Consider the following 21,779-nt stretch of genomic DNA (forward strand, 5'->3'; position numbering starts at 1 on the left):
TATAAAATGGATCAAAAATTCATTGAACTGGAAGCTCACATGCCATGTTAATTCATACAAATTAGGGTTCTTATACAAATATCACAGTTATGACCGTCTAACCTTCAAACTAATGTAACTAGAGAGCAATATGTTTCAGGATGTTGGTTATCTAGTTAGTACACTACCAAAAGTAGACGTAAAACAATAACCTAAGACCCTGCAGTGGTTTTAGGGTTAAGTAAGCCATCAGCGAACCCAGTGTATTCGTTTGTACCCAATCAATTTGGGTCAACCTGAGCCTGCACAAAAAGGGAACTAAACGGGTTGGAAAATACACAAGATGGACCATGGGCACATACTTCGGCTATCATGCATTTTAACCTATTATAATACAATACTGTTAGAGATGACTCCTAGTGTGTCCTCTGGACCTAAAACCATAAAGCCCTAAGTTAGTTTCTAGGTTTAGTAGGTTAGTTCCTAGGTTTGGTGCCTACCGCCAGAAACAGTATCTAATCCATTATTTTGTGTTATTTTATTCTATTTAAATTATTACCTGATTTCTAGAATAAGATCCTGTCTCTCTCCCTAATATCTCAGCATATCTCTAATTATTGAGAGTTCTGTATCTATGCATACCACTAATATTTGAATAAAACACAAGCTTTTGGCATCAGATATTGTTTTCGTATGTTCATGGTATCAGTGCACTGATCCAATTTGGTTTTGGCCTAAACACTAAAGGCCAAGGTGATCAAAGGCTGCAAACAGCAGCGAGCCATAAAGGTAAACACGGAAAAGTTTAGGTTATGATATCATGCAGCTTGCAGCAAAAGTCAGAAGAATAATTTTACAATTTCACCCTCAAGGGGAATTCCTATCCCAGAGTCCTAGATTCTCATGCCCAAGCCCCCTATATTCCCAGTATGGTATATGCTGTTTTGTTATTTTTACCTCCTTACCCAAATTATCTTCCTCCCTCACTTTCTATCTCCCTGATCCAGTCGACAATATAATCACTTCTAAAAGAATTCTCTCATTCATAATATAAACCATGTGGGGAAGAGAATTTGATTAACGAGGTGAAAAAAACAAAAAAGAAAAAAAGAGCAAAAAATTGAAAAAGCAAATACCATACTAGAAATATGGGGGGGCCTTAGGTGTGAGAGTCTGGGTCTCTGAGATTTGAATTGCCTTAGTGTAAAATTGTAAAATTATTCTTCTAACTTTTGCTGCAAGGTGCATAACATCATAACTTTAACTTGCCTATCAGCCTCCAGTGTTGTAGGGGTGAAACGCAAACTATTTGCTTTCTCCCCCTGTCACTTCCTCTTTTCCCTACCATCTCTCATTTTCATTTCTCCGAATCCTATGCTTCTGACCCTTTATTCATAGAAGTGTAAGTTTATGACCCTGAAGCCAACATGATCTCAATTTCAGACAACGGATTTTATTGATAACTTTTCCTTTATATTTTTGCCTCATTCAATAAATAAAAGAGTTTGAAATGGCTACGTGATTATTGTTCAGCGGAGATGTTTGTGAATGTCCGTCATTGCAAGAAGCTAAAACGCCGTGTGCAAGCAATATATTATCCTTTAACAGCAGTAATAGAGAAAAGAGGAAAATTCTTAGCCCCCCCCCCCCGGGTTCTTAAAATGCTGCAAAATTCCAATGTGTAAGCTTAAGATTCCAGCCACAAAGCACAACAATTTTGGACAGTGAGATGCTATTTTTACCGAGCAACAGTTTCAGAAAACATTTAAGCAAACAATTTTTGGTTTCTATGGTTTTCGCTCTAAGGATGTATGTACTTCCAGATGAACTAGTAAACAAACTCTTAAAATTGTATTTTCAAGAATTCCAAGTTCAAATCAAACCTGAAGATGGACGGCTGGCGAGTGGCTGAGGACCTCAGATGGCCGACGACGACGAGAGAGTGAGAACAACGGTGGCCATGACAATTGAAATTGACCGAGCTGAGAAGAAGGGGAGGAAGGCGATGACTGAGAGTGGGATGAGGGCCGACGGCAACTGGCGAGCTGCTCCGTTAGCGAGTGATCACAAGAGGGAGAACGACAGAGTAGAGGGAGGCAGAGCGTGAGTGACGAGACGAGTGAGGTGAGACAGAGGCTGCGGTGCGAGTGCAATGCGAGGTCTGGGCTCCGCTGGTCTGGCGAGCGCGGGCGACCGGGGGGCTAGCATTCACGGGGTCTTTGCTTTGGAAAAGAACAAACATAAAACATTTGAAATTTTAAATAAAAAATTAGTTTAATTAATTATTTATAATAAATAGTTATTTTTTAAAGGGAAAATGACAGATAAAGAAGCTCCAAAATGTGAAATGCCAATTTGGGAAGCTAAGGAAATGTAATTACTCATAGGGAAGTCCTTCCCAAATCCTAAATTGGAATTTTGAAATTCAGTGAAATGACAAAAATGCCCTTTGTTCTTTTTTTTTAAAAAAAAAACCCAGCCCCTCACCGGTGGCCGGCAACCGCCTCTGGCCACCGGCCTCTGGCGACCGCCGACCACCTCTGGCCACCGGCGCCGGCCACCGGTGTGGTGGCTGCCGGTGAAGGATTTTTGTGACAATATTTTTTTTTTTGGAATGGGATAATATTAGTTCAAAGTGACGAGGGTGGGATTTGTTCTCACAATCCCTTACCCACTTGGACCAACAAAAGGGAAGATGACCATTGGGCTATCAAAGATTTCTTAACCTTATAATATAAGCAAAAATATAAGTTAACTCTTTTACTGTGACTCCAACTCGTGACAACAATTTATCTAAGGATAACAAGTCTTAATTGAGAAATAACAAGTCTAAATTTAATATTAACAAAGCAACTTTTCTTTATACATAATAAATAGCAACATGTGCATTAATTAAAAATGATCATAATTTATTTAAAAATGACACGTCTTTACTATAAAATGACAAGTCTAAAATTGATATTAACAAGGCAACTTTTCCTTATACATAACAAGAAATAGCATCTACGTTAATTAAAAATGACCATAATTTATTTGAAAATAACACGTCTTTATTGGAAAATGATAAGTCTAAACTTGATATTAACAAGGCAACTTTTCCTTATACATAACAAGAAATCCCGAATAAATTGTTGTTATTTTTCAACAAAGACGTGTCATTTTTAAATAAATTATGATCATTTTTAATTAATGGTCATGCTGCTATTTGTTATGTATAAGGAAAAGTTGCTTTGTTAATATCAAATTTAGACTTGTTATTTCTCAATTAAGACTTGTCATCCTCAGATAAATTGTTGTCACGAGCTGGAGTCACAGTAAAAGAGTTAATTTATATTTTTGTTTGCATTATAAGATTAAGAAATCTTTGATGGCCCAATGGCCATCCTTTTGTTGGTCCAAGTGGCCAACGGGTTGTGGGATCAAATCCCACCCCCGTCACTTTGAACCAATATTATCCCATTCCAAAAAAAAAAAAAATCTTGTCACAAAAATCCTTCACCGGCAGCCACCACACCGGTGGCCGGTGCCGGTGGCCAGAGGCGGTCGGAGGCCGCCGGCGGTGGTCGCCGGCCACCGGTGAGGGCTAGGTTTTTTTTAAAAAAAAAAAAGAACAAAGGGCATTTTTGTCATTTCACTGAATTCTAATTTAGGAAGGACTTCCCTATGGGTAATTACATTTCCTTAGCTTCCTAAATTGGCATTTCACATTTTGGAGCTTCTTTATCTGTCATTTTCCCTTTTTTAAAAAGTGAGTATTTTTATTAATTATGAGTGTAAAGACTACTTGACAAGAAACAGATAGATAAAAAAAAATAGATTTGAATTTTATATTTAAAAATAAATTAAATGTAAAACTAGATAATATAAATTACCAAAATTTCATATTAATACTCATAATCAAAATAAAATTTTGAAATACCGTTGAATTTAAAAAAAAATGACAAAAAAAGACTGCCAAAAATTATACACAATGACCAATTTATAAAAATTGTTGTCAAAACCCATATTATTATTGTTAAAACCCATATTAATATTGTCATGGGTTATTATTTACAATTTTTTTTTATTTCCACAGTCTTCTTTTGCCATTTGCCCAATTTATAATTTTGCTCTTTCTTTAAATTCAAGCCGCCATTTATGTGACTCTCCCCAGTTAGGCACTGTCGATGTCGACCCGGGTTTTTTTTCCATAAAATTAATTTTATCTCTAATTCTTGATATAATAATTCGTTTAACTTTTATTTTTTTTCTAAATATAAAATCACAATCCACTTTATATTTTATATTTATCTATTTTTTTAAGATAATTCTTATAATAATAGTAATTCTAACCAATACACTTAATTAGTAAGGATATTTTAGAAAAAATAATATTTATTTATTATAAATAACTAACTTAACTAATTTTCTTAATCTATTCAAATTAGTCAAAAAGCTATTATACTAAAAACTGGAGGTTGTATTATAAAATGACCACATTCTAAAATTATACTTTGGTCCTGGGTATTGGCTTAAAATTTTGAAAATTTGTACAAGAATTTCAAATGATATTATTTGTATTTTTTTAATTCAGCTGAAAACTTATTAAAAGAAAGTCAGATTAACCTACCAACACCTAGAGTCTAGATTAACTTGTCACAGGCTCCATCAAAATGAGATTAAACAAGTGTTTGGGTAAAAATCAAATCATACTTTTACAAATAATTTTACAATATACAAAGTAAATATCTTAGAGGAGTTTTATCTCAACGAAAATGCTTTTAAAAAACAGTTTCAAGTGAAACCAAATGCTCTTGATCCCCAAAAACACCTCACTTTTTAAAAGTTTTTCCCAATCTAAACCCATCGTTTTTTGTGGATTCCAAGTGCGAATTATTTGGGGCTTTTTTTACCAGTCTTATATTTTCTTTCAATTAGATTTTGTTCCTCGTACGTTGCACGAGAAGCTTGTAAATCCGTAGAACTTGTGTTGGTATGCTGAAAATTTAGCTTTGAAAAAAGAAAGTCAAGATTTTCGATAGATTTGACATATTTGGTTGGACAATTTTCTAGGAAGCAATTCTTCGGTGGCAGGAGATCATAAAGGAAAATAAGTTCCCACCCTTTTCAGTGGGAACCCATTTTCCAACGCAGGCAAGCAAATGTAAAAGACAAGTCTGCCCCTCAAAGCATACGATGTTGCTCTCTCTCTCTTTTCCTTCCCCTATTGCTTCTTACTCTCTCCTCATCTTTCTTTCTTTCCATCTTCTTTCCCTTCTTCATCTTCACATCCATCCCCTTTTATTCCCCTTTTTGACAAACAAAACGTTTCATTCCTTTAAAACAAACAAAATTTATGCAGTAAAGATTGACCCTTTATTCTCAATAGATAAGCAAAATATCTTTTTTAATTAAAAGCCAAAAAAAAAAAATCTTCCAATGGGCAAGGAGGAAGAGCAGCATACAACTACTGTTTCTAAAAAATACAAGTGGAAAGATATCATCCAAGCTTGACCTATAAGCCCTTTATCTCAATCATCAAATTTAGAACTTGCCTTGCGTTCATGGCCTATATGTAAATATTTTTGAAGTGAAACTCAATATATATAAAAACTAGACTCAATAAGCTTTTTAACAACATGTACCTCAATAAAAATGTTTTTATATGAAACATATATGATTATTTAAATCTGGTGAGAAAAACATTTCTGACCCTTGATCACTATTTTGATCATAATTTTAAAATTACAAAATATTTTTGAATAGGTCTTATTTTATTAAAAACTAGACTCATAGTTTTTCAATGATAAATTAATTTGAATTTAAACAGAAAAAATTGTATCTAATTGAAAGTTGTTCTATTTAATACGTCAAATAGAGAGTGTAAGAAAGGATAAGAAAATTCAAATTTTATGTGAAAGTTGGAATGTATGATGCATAAATTAGAACTTCTTGATACAAGTTCTAATTTACATTAATAAATCCATAGTTGAGTTTTAAGTTGTAATAAGGAAATGAGCAAATTCAAATTTAATGCAAGAAAATTTGAATGTTCATATCAAATTCGAATTTTTTTAGTAGATTCAAATTGGATGCAATAAAATTCAAATTTTTTGGCATCAAGTTTGAATTTGCTTGCCTTGTCATATTAAAATTTAAATTTCATCAAATATAATTTGAAAATTAAATCTAAATTGGACGCCGCATCCCATGCAATGCATGGGTTATTGAATTGAAACTCTTCGCATGAAAGACAAAATCGAGAAAACATATCACAAATACCAATAAGACACATCATCTAACATAGGAAAGTGCAAAATAATTATAAATATATAAGTATTGCAAACACGATCGGTATCTATCAAAACTCTCGATCACACAAATGTGATTGTTATAACCCACTAGTTACCACAGAATCGTCCTGAAAGATTGGAACATGATGATTGTACATTATTCAAGGCACAAACTCACTGGATAGCATTGTTATATATATTCATGTGGTCCTATTTATAAGATAGAAAAAGAAAATATTTTTAGTCCTATTTATAAGATACTGAGAGAAATTTTTTGTATAGATTTATAATTTTACCCTTCATTTATTATTGTGTTGACTTTGTTTACATACGCTATAATGTATATTAAAGATGAATAAAATTAGAAAGTTGTTAAATTTTAAATGAGAGTTAATAAAGTTTAAAATTCTCCTTAATTTGTGTTTACCAAATAGTTTTGGGTTTGAAATTTTTCAGTCTATTCTTTTTGGTTCTAACCAATGTTTTTCTCTACAAAATGGGCCCATAGATATTACTCCCTCCGTTCCTTATTATAAGAGACAAATAACCGAAGTACGTTGATTAAAAAAACAGTTAAAATTAGTTAAGAACAATTAATGTGTAAAAAGTATAATTTTTTTTTCAAAAATGCCCTCATTAATAAGGAGAGAGAGCATGAGAGAGAACAATTAAATTATTAAAAGAAAGAGAAGTGGGAGGGAGAGAGAGTGTGAGTTGGAGATAATAAATATGGGTAAAATAGTAAATCAACACAAAAAAGTAGAGACAACTTGTAAGTGTCTCTTATATATAGGAACATGCCATAAGCATCAAATGTCTTTTATAATAAGGAACGGAGTGAGTACTTTTTTAAGAAAACAACTTTCACCTCTCAAATCCAATCAAAATCATACAATAAAAAACAATGTAAATGGTAAACAATTAATGTATCCACTGCACAATATGCAAACAATCTATTTTTATATGCTTGAGTTAGAACCTTACATGTAAATATCATAATGATGCATGCATCCCTAAGTACTTTGTTACATATTTATTCGATGTAATATGTTTGTCTTGATATGTTTTTATTATGATCATGACTTCTGTTAGTTGTCATAGTAAATAAAACTGGGAATTATTTACTTTACATAAAAATACGACAAAAACGTATTTTACGGCACTTTTTTCATTGCATTTTAGAATCTACTTTCCCGTGATAATGATGATAATTAAATTTTTAAAATGACAAAAAATAATTAAAAAATTTTTTAGAGAAAATTAGAGAGAATAACCTAGATAAAATGATATTTATTAAAAAGGATTTTAAAAACGTACCTATTTAGGAGACCAGAAAACAAAACATAATTGTACAAATACTAAATTGCCCCTACTCAAACCCATATATTTTCCTCTAATCAAATCTCAACTATTTAACAATTAGGCAAATGGAGAGATGACTTTTTTCTTTAAAAAAAAACATGGATATAATCACGAAAGAGGAAGAAAAACTCGTATGGTATTTAGGGAAAAGCCATATTGATTGCCATTTTGGATACCATGTTACCTGCTTTTGGAGATGCTGTTTTGCCATCACCGTCTTTTGATGACCTTGGCCTTGTGAAAGTAAGTGATGGTGAGGATTAGGGGTGTTCAATTTGTCTCGTACCAGTTATTCCATCTCATTACGGCTGAGTTCAAGACGGGATGGATGAGACAAAAAAAATTTTAGGATAGGACAAAAACGGAACGGGACGGGACCCCGTGCCATCCTGTCCCGTCCTGGGGCTTTTTTTTCTTTTAAAAATTATTTATTAATAATTATTATTAGATTATTCAATTTACTTATTAATAGTAATTATTATTTTTAGAGTGATTTTTAGCTCTTAAGTTATAGTATTATCTCAACAAAATCTTCTTCCTCAATAAAATAATTTATAAAGTCATCATATAGTGTTTCTTTTACGGTATTTTTTTAACAATATTTTTTTACACTTTTTTTATGCTATATAATTGACTTTTCTACATAATATTTTCTTATAATGTTTTTATCTTTAGAAGCCCAATAAAAAGTAAGCATTATAACATAAAAAAAATTCATATAAAAAATTATAGTATTTTTTTAAAGGGAAGCCGGACATCCCAGTCTTGACAGGATCAGGATAGAGCCGGAACGGGACGGGACACAAGACAAAAACCCTGTCTCGTCCTTGTTCACCAGGACAGGCCTGTCCTGGTCAGGTCCGGTCCCGTTCCGTAAACACCCCTAGTGAGGATTTGAAGTGCCTCATTTAATTTGTGAAATGGAGATTTTATTGAGATAAGAAGATGGAAGAAAATGAGAGAGAGAGAGAGAGAGAGAGATAGAACGTAGTTGCTTGAGATCCTGATCTTTCCTGCCATCGTCTAGAAGAAGGTGGAAGGAGACCAGGAGAGAGTGTGGTTTTAATTTTTTTCCTTAATTTTTCCATTAAAAAAATTAAAAAAAATCATTTCTCTTCACAACTGTCAAATAGTTGAGATATAATGAGAGAGAATATTGGAATTTAACGGGGGCAATTTTGTACTACTTTTGGCACTTACTACTTAATATAAAAACTAGTTTGACATTCTATTTGATCATAAATATAAGACCATAATTCATTTTATCTCTTGTATTTATCAATTTTTTTAAGGTAATCCTCGTAATACTAACACAAATTAAATTTCAACAAATGGTAGATCTAGCTAATAGGTATGATTAGCAAAGGTATTTCAGAAAAGACAATACATATTTATTACAAATCAATCACTTAGCTAATTTTTTTAATTTATTCAAATTAGTTTATTAGTTCTTATATTAAACACCAAAGTTAGTATTTATACATTCATATATTTTGGATTTTGATCTTTTTAAATAATTACATTTTATAAGATTCTCTCCAATAAATATCATTTGATCTAGATCCTTCCCTCTAATTTTCCCCTTCTTAATATATCAAGATAAAAATGATTACTGCATGTGGTTTAAATAAAACGTAACATAAATTTCACATTGAGAAAGATAAAACAATGTTTTACATATATGATCTCAGTCTAGAAGTCACTAGTATATTATGTGTTTGTGATATTTAATTAATGGTTATTCCTGTATTGTTATCAATTGTTTATGTGTTCAAATAATGTCACCTGTACCTGGGGTTTGCTGGTAAAAAAAAAAAATTGTACCTGGGGTTTGGAAAATGATCTGATCACTTGTACTGTGATGCTTCTGGAAAGAATGTACTAGCTCCACCACTGACTGTTTGACCGAGTGATAGTTATATGCTTGTTAGTGGAGTGGGTGTTGTAATGCGGATTAGAGCCTGTCTCTATCTATTGAAAAAAAAAATCATCTTTAGTTTTAAATATAAATACTAATTTGCAGTGTAAATAATATTATCTTTGATTCTAATTATAAGATCTCATAAGTAGTAATTGTGTAGGCTCAAAATAATAGTAATTGTAAAAAGTTATCTCCCGCGCACACACACCCACATCTTTGGATAGAGTTTTGGTTCTCTTCATTGATGAGCACCAAAATCTGGATCATGGATGAATAGAGTTTAGATGTAATTTTTTAACTTATATTTTCTTAAAAAATTATTTTAATGTGTAGAATTTAAAATTGAAATAATTTCTTATCTAATACTACCTCCGGTCCTTATTATAAGACCCCGTTTGACTTTTTGTTTGGTCCTAATTATAAGACCCCAATCCATTTTGTCTCTCATATTTATGCATTTTTTTCCAAGATAATCCTTCTAATAATGATAGTTCTAGCCAATATACATAATTAGCAAGGATATTTTAGGAATGACAACACTTATTTATTACAAATAACTAACTTAACTTACTTCCTTAACCTCCTCAAATAAGTCAACTGGGTCTTATAATTAGGACCGGAGGTAGTAGCTTCTCAAAAACTGATTTTTTATTTAAAAATCATCAATTAAATTTTTTAAATTTGGACTAAATGAATTATATTTAAATGGTGCAAATCTCATCACAATGATGAATACTAAAACTAGGTGTATATATATATGAGTAGAAATATTTATTTTTTTATAAAAATTAATGAAAATTTTAAGTATCTAATTTGCCGTCAAATTCTACAATGAAAATATAATAATTGAATATTTTTATACCTTAATCAATCATCATTGAATGTTATGAATTATGATTAGACTTCAAATTATTAAACAGTGGTAACCAAAAAACTCAAAAATTAACATGACTACGGACAAATTAAACTAATCTTTTGAACCTCTCATTGAATTATATCGACGGTTCGACTTCAGAAACATCTTTATATAAAATTTGTAGTCTCAACCAAAAATGGTAAAAAGAAGTCTAAACCAAATCGGACACAATTACGTTAATGGATTCTCCAAAGCAATTAGTTAACAAGAGTTGTTTTTTTTTTTTTTCCCTTGAGCTGAAAGAGTTGTTTGTTTTTTTTTTGGGTAACAAAGAGTTGTCTTATTTTGGTTGAGATTGAGATCCTTATTAAAATATAAAAAGTTGCTCAAATTAAACCCTAATCTTATGTTTGGTATGGAAATGATAAAATCAAGCTGACTCGTTTAAATCGAGGGTGAGGCTTCCAATTTGAGAGCTCTAGAGGGAAGTTGAGTTTAAAAAGACTGGTCTTATAAGGCCGAAGTTTAAAAAGGGCCCCTTTAAGCCTGTTATTTATTTTTAAAATTTTTTAATTTATCTTATGATTTCATTTGTGATATTTATATAGATTCTTTCTATTGCCTCTCTGGTGTTCCAATTTGAGAAATATATTAATGTCGTTATTTGTATTAAGGATTCTAATTAGATACATTTTGGTAAATTAATCTCAATATTTCATATGTAGCTGTTTGATTTTTGGTCTGTTAATTAAATTTTAAGTTCTTTTGTGTTATTTGGTGGTTTGAATTACAATATCCCTTGCAGTGTTGAATCAAAGGTTAATTAAAGATCCCCTACTTGATCCTGTAAGAGTGTGCGCAGTATATATATAGTTGGTATATAACCATTAATGATATTGCTTAATATTGATTTTCTGTTTATGTTTAATGTCTTTCACTTAGTATTTGTCTTACTAGATATGTAGATATTACTCTCTCGGTCCTAAATATAAGACCAGAGTAGCACTAAATTGGTGATAATGTTTGTATTTGTAACCTAATTTCGATAACATTTCTAAGCTCACAAGCTCAAGGGTTGGGTTTAGTAAAATGGTTCTTTTTTGTATGGTGATCCTGTTTAGACCTGCAGCTCGTGAAGGATTGGTTTTAGCATGTTTTTCAAATACTAGTTTGGTACGAGGGAATTAGAGTGAAGAAATTTTTTTAATGAGATTGATTTACAAGATTGGAGAAGTGGGGCTTTGAAATTTTGATTAAAAAAAGATGTAAGATAAAAAAGAAAGAAATTTTAATTAAAAAATTTTAACTCAATTTCTTCAGATTTTTTTAAATCAAGCTTATTAAAATTTCTCCCTCCCTTACATTTCTCTCATAACAAACAGATCCTAATAAAAGTGCAAAAGAAAAAGGAAAAAAAAAGCTGGTAAAAAAAAAAGAAAAGGAAAAGGAGAAAGATTGAAAAAATTGCAGAGATAGAGACTTTGACAAGACTCATAGTTTATAAATAATAAATATTTCTAGAAATTTATAAAACGGGAAAATAACACATAAAGAAGTTTGAAAATGTGAAATGCCAATTTGGGAAGCTAAGGAAATATAATGACAGAGAGGCAAGTCCTTCCCAAATTGGAATTTTGAAATTCAGTGAAATGATAAAATGCCCTTTGTCTTTTTTTTTTTTTAAAAAAACCTCAGCCCCTCACTGGTGGCCGGCGGCGCTGGCAGCCACTACCTTCGACTGGCTGCCGGCAATCGGGCATCGATGTGGTGGCTACCGGTGAACTTTTTTTGTTACGGTATATATATATATATATATATATATATATTTTGCATGGGAAAATATTAGTTCAAAGTGGAAAGGGTGTGATTTGATCCCACAACTCTTTGCCCATTTGGGCCAACAATAAAAAAAGATGGCTATTGGACTATCAAAAATTTCTTAATCTTATAATATAAACAAAAATATAAGTAGACTCTTATTGTGACTCCAGCCCGTAATAATAATTTACCTGAAGATGACAAGTGTTAATTGAGAAATAACAAGTCTAAATTTGATATTAACAAAGCAACTTTTCCTAATACATAACAAGAAGTAGCATGTACATTAATTAAAAATAACCATAATTTATTTGAAAATGACACGTTTTTAAAAAATGACCATAATTTATTTGAAAATGACATGTCTTTACTAAAAAATAACACGTCTAAACTTGAAATTAACAATGTGTCTTTTCCTGATATATAACAAGAAATATCATGTACAATATATACATTCCCAAATAAATTATGGTCATTTTTAATTAATGTACATGATATTTCTTGTTATGTATCAAGAAAAGTTGCTTTGTTAATATCAAGTTTAGACTTGTCATTTTCAAATACATTATGGTCATTTTTAATTAATGTACATGCTATTTTTGGTTATGTATCAGGAAAAGACATATTATTAATCTCAAGTTTAAACTTATCATTTTCCAGTAAAGAAGTGTCATTTTCAAATAAATTATGGTTATTTTTAATTGATGTATGTGCTACTTCTTGTTATGTATCAGGAAAAGTTGCTTTGTTAATATCAAATTTAGACTTGTTATTTCTCAATTACGACTTGTCATCCTCAGGTAAATTGTTATCACGAATTGGAGTCATAGCAAAAGAGTCAACTTATATTTTTATTTGTATTATAAGGTTAATAAATTTTTGATGGCCTAATGGTCCTTTTTTTTTTTGGTTGGCCCAAATAGCCAAGGGGTTGTGGGATCAAATCCCACTCCCTCCACTTCGAACTTATATTCTTCCATGCAAAAAAAAAAAAAACTGTAGCAAAAAAAGTTCACCAATGGTCGGCGCTGGTGCCCGGGGACCAGTCGCCGGTGGTGGTTGCCGGCCATCGGTGAGGGACTGAGGTTTTTTTTTTAAAAGATAAAGGGTATTTTTGTCATTTTACTGAATTTCAAAATTTCTATTTGCGAAGGACTTTCCTCTCTATTATTACATTTCTTTAGCTTTCTAAATTGGCATTTTATATTTTCAAGGGAAAAAGACAGAAAAATGCACATCCAACTCCAAAAGCCCAGAAACGTCCGTCCAATTCCACAAATCCCATTTTGGTACCATGAGACCAAATTGGGATTATTATGTGAAAGGAAAAGACCACATTACCCTTCATTTTAAATATTATTTTTAAAATATCACAGCCCCTACTGGCCGGCCGGTCACCGGACCTCCGGCAGCGGCGGTCACCGGAGCTCCGGCGACCAGCCGACAATTGGTCACCGGAGCTCCGGCGGTCGGAATTTTTTTTTTTGAAAATTTTTACAACTTCAATATAACGGTTAACAACTTTTGTAATGCTATTCACAACTTCAGTATAGCAATTAACAACAGCTTTTCTGGAAAATTCAACAAACTCCGGTGACTAGAAACAATTATTTTGAAAATTTTTACAACTCCAATATAACCGTTAACAACTTTTGTAATGCCATTCACAACTTCAATATAGCAATTAACAATAGCTTTTCTGGGAAATTTAACAAACTCCGGCAACCGGAAACAATTTTTTTGAAAATTTTTACAACTTCAATATAACCGTTAACAACTTTTGTAATGCCATTCACAACTTCAATATAGCAATTAACAACAGCTTTTTTGGGAAATTCAACAAACTCCGGTGACCGGAAACAATTTTTTTGAAAATTTTTACAACTTCAATATAGCGGTTAACAACTTTTGTAACCCTATTAACAACTTCAGTATAGCGGTTAATAACTTCAGTATAGCGGTTGAAAAACCTGTTGTTAACCGCTATACTGAAGTTGTTAATAGGGTTACAAAAGTTGTTAACCGCTATACTGAAGTTGTAAAAATTTTCAAAAAAATTGTTTCCGGTCGCCGGAGTTTGTTGAATTTCCCAGAAAAGCTGTTGTTAATTGCTATATTGAAGTTGTGAATGGCATTACAAAAGTTGTTAACGGTTATATTGGAGTTGTAAAAATTTTCAACTTCAGTATAACGTTCACAATTACGTTTTTTTGAAAATTTTTACAACTCCAATATAACGGTTAACAACTTTGATATAGCAGTTAACAACAAGTTTTAAATTCAAAAAGTGACATTTTTATAACTTCAGTAATGCCTTTAACAAACTCAAAAACCTGTTGTTAACCGCTATACTGAAGTTGTTAATAGGGTTACAAAAGTTGTTAACTGCTATACTGAAGTTGTAAAAATTTTCAAAAAAATTGTTTCCGGTCGCCGGAGTTTGTTGAATTTCCCAGAAAAGCTGTTGTTAATTGCTATATTGAAGTTGTGAATAGCATTACAAAAGTTGTTAATGGTTATATTGGAGTTGGAAAAATTTTCAACTTTAGTATAACGTTCACAATTACGTTTTTTTGAAAAATTTTACAACTCTAATATAACGGTTAACAACTTTGATATAGCAGTTAACAACAAGTTTTTAAATTCAAAAAGTGACATTTTTATAACTTTAGTAATGCCTTTAACAAACTCAAAAACCTATTGTTAACCGCTATATTGAAGTTGTAAAAATTTTCAAAAAAATTATTTCCGGTCGCCGGAGTTTGTTGAATTTCTTAGAAAACTTGTTGTTAATTGCTATATTGAAATTGTTAATAGCATTATAAAAGTTGTTAACCGTTATATTGGAGTTGTAAAAATTTTCAACTTCAGTATAACGTTAACAATTATGTTTTTTTGAAAATTTTTACAACTCCAATATAACGGTTAACAATTTTGATATAGTAGTTAACAACAAGTTTTTCGAAAAATTCAAAAAGTGGCTTTTTTATAACTTCAGTAATGCCTTTAACAAACTCAAAAACCTGTTGTTAACCACTATACTGAAGTTGTTCATAGGCTTACAAAAGTTGTTAACCGTTATATTGAAGTTGTAAAAATTTTCAAAAAAATTGTTTCCGGTCGCTTGAGTTTGTTGTTGTTAACCGCTATATTGAAGTTGTTAATAGGGTTACAAAAGTTGTTAACCGCTATACTGAAGTTGTAAAAATTTTCAAAAAAATTATTTCCGGTCGCCGGAGTTTGTTGAATTTCCCAGAAAAGTTGTTGTTAATTGCTATATTGAAGTTGTGAATGGCATTACAAAAGTTGTTAACGGTTATATTGAAGTTGTAAAAATTTTCAAAATAATTGTTTCCGGTCGCCGGAGTTTGTTGAATTTTCCAGAAAAGCTGTTGTTAATTGCTATATTGAAGTTGTGAATAGCATTACAAAAGTTGTTAACCGTTATATTAAAGTTGTAAAAATTTTCAAAAAAAAAAATTCCGACCGCCGGAGCTCCGGTGACCAATTGTCGGCTGGTCGCCGGAGCTCCGGTGACCGCCGCTGCCGGAGGTCCGGTGACCGGCCGGCCAGTAGGGGCTGTGATATTTTAAAAATAATATTTAAAATGAAGGGCAATGTGGTCTTTTCCTTTCACATAATAATCCCAATTTGGTCTCATGGTACCAAAATGGGATTTGTGGAATTGGGCGGACATTTCTGGGCTTTTGGAGTTGGAGGTGCATTTTTCTGTCTTTTTCCCTATTTTCAAACTTCTTTATGTGTCATTTTCCCTTATAAAATTCGGTCTTGATTTTTTTTTGAATTAAATTCAGTGAATACGTGAGTACTTTTTTGTTGGAAGGGACGGATTCCAATTCCAGGCCCGAACATAAGCAAACAAAAACACAAAGTCCATACTAGTTTTTAGTTTCTGGTACAACTCCATTTGAGCCGTTGATTCCAATACCTAAACCCCGCACGTTCGCGACGCAAATCGCCCTCTGGCTGTCACCGGCGCCTTCTCGGAGTCACTCTCCGTAGCTCTCGTCGTCGGCGTCTCACTTGAGGTATGATTTATTAGTTTATATGCTATATAGTTAGCTGTTGATCATGTTACTCTGTGTATCATTGGTCATTATGTGGCTATTAATCATTTGTTTCACTATATGGGGTTTGTATTCTTGAGCATTTCTTGAGATATTCTTGTAATCGGTCTCTAAATTCTCAAGTCTTGAAAGCGTAAATCAGTTGAGGCAAGCCTTTTGAGACTATGCATATTATCTTATATCTGTTATTAATATGGCGCTCAAACTTGTTTAAAATTTGCCTGCCTTGGGTGTTCTTGTTCTTATTTGATGGAGGATTTGCTGAAACTTGATCTGGCAATGTGTGTGTCGAATTGATTTTTTTTTGTAATTGTTAATTTATTTCCGGAAAAAAAACGCTACACCATATTTTTGTAAATGAACTTAAGGATGATGGATATGAATTATATTTTTGGAATTTTGAAAAATCTAAACGAGCAGATTTTGTTCACCAATAGCTTGTGAGTCTAATAATTTGGAATCAACTTGTTTAATATGTAAGTTTAGCCAAGCTGATATCAAGGGGCTACATGCAAGCTGTTCATTCAACTGGTAAATAATGTTTCGGTTGTCCTTACATTAAAGTAAAACCACATTTCATTTGCTACCCTTGAATGTTAGGCTCAGCCCCTTTGATCCTCAAGAGTCGAAAAGCTAAAAAAGGAATGAAAACTAATGAGGGCAAAGGAAAGAATGAGCACGGGCATGTAGACAATAAGTGCCAGCTTTTTCCTTATCAACTTGTGCGAGTATCGGAGGATATAAAATACAAAATGCACTATTTGGTGTGGTTCTTGCACAATCCAGATTGCTGATTTAATTTAAAATTTTTTTTTCCTTCCTTATTTGAGTTTAGATTTATATAGCCATTTCTCATCTCTTTCTGAATTTTTCAACATCAAGACGGTGTGGCTTTTTATGGGTACAAGTCCATAGTAGCTTTGAACCTTTGATTCTATACCTAGACCCCATCACGTTTAACACTCTCCAAATTATCACCTTCTGTTGCTCTCCCTCTAGCTGTCACTGACGTCTTCTTGGAGTCACTCTCCACAGGTCTCGTGGCCAGCATCTTTCTTGAGGTATGATTTATTGATTTATATGCTATATCTGAACTTTTCCTTTCCTCATTTGAGTTTAGATTAGATTTAGATTAGCCATTTCTCATCTCTTTCTAAAAATTTTCAACATCAAGACAGTGTGGCTGATGGCCATAACTTTGATGAACACGTCAAATGGTATTTTTCACCTCTTTCTGCAGGACTAAAAGCATCTGGTAGCTTATCACTGAGACATGGTTTGGAGGAGTTTACTCTGCAGGCATGCCATCAAAAAACTACCTAGGCACAGCTTAGCTCCACCATTATTTTACTTTGATGTTTGTAAAACTAGCTCCACCACTGCACTTCCTACATTTCTTTCAGTTCATTCTTTTGATCACAGCTATGGCTTCACTACCTTTGTGTCACATAGATGCCTGAACTCCATTTCGTCCTTCTCTAGACACCTTCATTCTACTGCACTAACTAGACCAAACAATTTGGAATTTGACCTAAAGTTACTTCAAAGGTGGAGGACGAGGAGGCAAATGTAGCAATAAATGAGTTTCTATCACGGTTGTGTGGATAATGCGTAAGAAGCTCATTGAAGCTTATCCAGCCTCTGATAAGCAAACAATTGATGGCATGCTATTGATCATCGTTGGCAAGGTTGTGTCACAGTTGGAAAAGGGCGGGTTGCAGCCGATAATGAATTCGGCGGCCTCTGCTTCTCAAGATTTTAGTGAGGATTTGTGGAGGACTGTCTGGGAAGTAAGCAATACTGTGTTGGATGATATGAATAAGGAACGGAAGAAGGAAAGGATGAAAGGTTTTTTGCAGTGTGAAGAAGTTAAGGAGATGTGCAGGTTTGCGGGTGAAATTGGTGTTCGTGGGACTTTGCTTAGAGAGCTTAGATTCAAGTGGGCATGTGAGAAAATGGAGGAACATGAGTTTTATGAGAGTTTGGAGCGCCTGAGGAAAGAGGCACAAGCTGAAGAAAATGTGAAAACAGATAGCATGAAGGTTGATGCTGTTGGGGAGACATCTAAGACTGTTACTCTCCCTAAGAGGCGGGGGAAGATAAACTACAAGATATATGGGCTTAATCTCTCTGATCCTAAGTGGGCAGAAGTTGCTGACAGAATTCATGAGGCAGAGGAACTCATTTGGCCTCCTGAGCCAAAACTTCTATCTGGGAAAGCCAAACTTATAACTGATAAAATTATTTCATTAAATGAGATGGATGATCCGTCTTCACTGATAGCTGAGTGGGTAGAGATTCATCAACCTAGCAGGATAGACTGGGTTAACTTACTTGACAAATTGAAAGAGAAGAATGTTCCATTGTACTTAAAGGTACGCAAATAGTTCTAGTGTTGCATTAGCTGTTTAGCCTGATTATTTTACTGTAACCCATCATTTTAGCTATGGATTATGGAACTTTGTGAGGTAAATGGATTGTATGGTATAAATCTCTCCGGAGGATTCTGCTGATTATTTGGAAAGAGCAATATTCAATTCTAAGTACATGACCTCTTTGCTTGATGAGGGAATTTTCTGTTGTTTTTTCAACATTAGAGTATCTCAAACTATAGGCATCAATTTGTTCTTTCCATTAGCATGGAGAAATTTGAACTAGCAATGATATAACAGTAGTAGGAAGATGTTGGAGGAATCAGTTATAGAAGGTTGTTTTTTATTTTTTTTGTGTTATTGCAGTTGTCCGCCAGTTTTTAGTTGACTAGATTTGTGGTATTACATTGCAGATTATAAAGGTCTTTATTTTCTTACTTTCATCACTTTAGCACCAATTTTATATTCCATTTTCCAATTTGGCTTCTCAATCTGGAAGACATGTTTTAACATGACTATAGCTAGCACAAATCATGTTTTTATGTGGGGCTCTTCCCAAAACTAGGGCCACTCCGGTGGAATCTTATGGTTGGGATTGGAATGTGCATTGCTTTGTTCTTTGATGTCCAAACTGGTAGTGGTAGTGGTACTGTGGTAGATCTATTCTTCACCATCCTGCTTCCCACCTAACAACTCAACACCTTTGTTTTTTTTTTTTTGGGTAGGAGATATGTTTTGTTTGTTCCTTCCATCTCTGGTTAACAAAGCTTCTTTAGAGTGTCCAAGAATTTCACATGTAATTTTATGCTGCTTGAGGTGCTAAGAATGTTTATTAATAAATCCCTCACCACAACGAATTTATTTGGGAAAATATAATTTTTGGTTCCTCTGTTTATGTGGTCAACTTGGGTTAAGGTTCCTATGGTTTATTCGTTGAGGAATCAATCCTTAAAATTATGATAAACTTTTGTCACAATCCTTGGAGATGACACGTTGCTGATGCGGCAGTTATGTTTTGTAACAATAGGATTTTGACCTAAGTTGACCAAAACTTGGAGACTGATTCCTTAATGAGAAAGCTACTAGGACCTTGATCCAAGTTGACCTTAACTATAGGAACTAAAAACTTTTTTTTTTCCCAATTAATTTTCTTGGGTAATGATTTGAGCAGCTGTAATTTGGGTAGATTATCAATTAAATAGAAATGATGATTCGTGTCCCACAAAATTCTGAGGCTTTATGATTACATGAATATTTTATTTTGCTAATGCAGATGAAACTAGGAAGATACTTGTATATGTAGCTTATGAAATAAAAGAACCTTTATGTATTACTTGGATATATTTTTAAAGTGAACAAATTTTAACCCGGAATGAACCCAATGTTACTCTGGTCTATGGATTTAGCTATTTTAATCAAATTTTATACTTGTAGGTATCAGAAATTGCATTGACAGAAAAGTCTTTCCAAACAAATATCCGGGATTATTCTAAGCTTATTAGTGTCTATGCTGAAGAGAGCAAATATGATGATACTGAGAGGATTCTCAAGAAGATGAGTGAAAATGGTTTTCTTCCAGATGCTATAATAGCCAATACTTTGATTCACATGTATGCCAAAGCGGGTAATTTTGATCGCGCAAAAGAAGCATTTGAAAGCTTGAGAAGCCAAGGTGTCCAACCAGACATGAAAATATATAATGCGATGATTATGTCATATGTAAATGCTGGCCAACCTAAGATGGGTGAGATTCTATTGAGGGAACTGGAGACAGGAGAAGTGAAACCCTCTTATGAAATATACCTTGCATTGTTCCGATCATTTGCTCATCTTGGAGATGTTAATGGAGCTTTACGAATTTCAACATCTATGCAATTTGCAGGATTTCAGGCCACAATGGAGACCTGTACATTGCTTGTTGAGGCATATGAGCGTGCAGACAACCCTGATATGGCTAGAACTAGCTTTGACTACATGATAAAAGTTGGATTTAAGCCTGATGACAGGGTTACTGCTAGCATGATATCGGCTTATGAGAGGAAAAATTTATTGGACAAGGCACTAAATCTTCTTTTGAAGCTAGAGCAGGATGGGTTTGAGCCTGGGATTGCCACTAACACTGTTCTTGTGGACTGGTTCGCAAAGATGCAGCTTGTTGATGAGGCCGAACAACTTTTGGGGAAAATTGCTCAGCAGGGCGAGGCTCCTCCTTTAAAAATTCAAGTGAGTCTTTGTGATATGTACGCAAGGTTAGGAAATGAGAAAAAGGCCCTTCAAGCTCTGGGAGTTCTCGAGGCTAGAAAGGATCAATTAAGACAAGATGAGTTTGAGAGAATTATAAGAAGTCTCCTTTCGGGTGGGTTTGTGCAGCATGCTCGAAGAATACGAGGAATAATGGAGGCACAGGGATTTACTCCATCACAGCCACTTGAAATGGCTTTTAGGGGAGCTGATCGTGGAGGCAGAAGGCCAGTTTTGAGATAGTTCAGTTGTGTTGGGAATGTTCTCTTTCTGGTCTCTTAGTGATCAACCGATGCGATAGCTTGTCATGGAAGCAACTGGATGCTGGAATAGTCGCAGCGTGTAACCAACAAAGATTTGAGTTTTAAATTGTCAGATGACCAGTTTCTTAACCGGCCCATGTCAATGTTGCTGTTGTTAGTGGTTACATGCTCGAGTGTTCAGAGGAACACCACCCCTCCTTCTCTTCTTTTCATCTCTTTATTATTCTCTTGTTGGGTTGCTCGTTTTGTAGCACGTTAATGGGACAGGCAATATCTTCCAAATAAGCATTTTTGTTGGCATGTTGATCCTGGTCTGTCATGTGTTTCTAATCCTATAGAGAGTGGAGTTCGTGTTAGTGCGCACATCTGTGACAAATGTTGCATTTAGAAGCTTCTTATAACACACCAACCCCAGTTGAAGAGGATCTGGTGGTTTCACATTCTTTTATTCTACAATGTGCTGTTTGTCTGTGGTCTGACACTATTGTTGTTGTTAAGTGTATCAAGTATTTAGCATTATATTTTGACATTTGTATTTTAGGAAGCGCTTTGGTGGATGAAACATTTTTGGGGGGGGGGGGGAGCATTACTAAGGTTTCAAAGAAAG

The 21,779-nt window shown here is 33.5% G+C and overlaps 1 pseudogene; it reads left to right on the plus strand.

Moving 5' to 3' along the window:
• The first annotated feature begins 7,790 nt into the window (after positions 1–7,790).
• On the plus strand, positions 7,791–21,301 carry LOC114754403 (pentatricopeptide repeat-containing protein At1g05670, mitochondrial-like; annotated as a pseudogene).
• The last annotated feature ends 478 nt before the right edge of the window (positions 21,302–21,779 follow it).

This window comes from Neltuma alba, unplaced genomic scaffold, assembly GCF_004799145.2.
Source record: "Neltuma alba isolate B1F8T4 unplaced genomic scaffold, ASM479914v2 tig00010134_pilon, whole genome shotgun sequence".
In the NCBI taxonomy this organism is placed as follows: Eukaryota; Viridiplantae; Streptophyta; class Magnoliopsida; order Fabales; family Fabaceae; genus Neltuma; species Neltuma alba.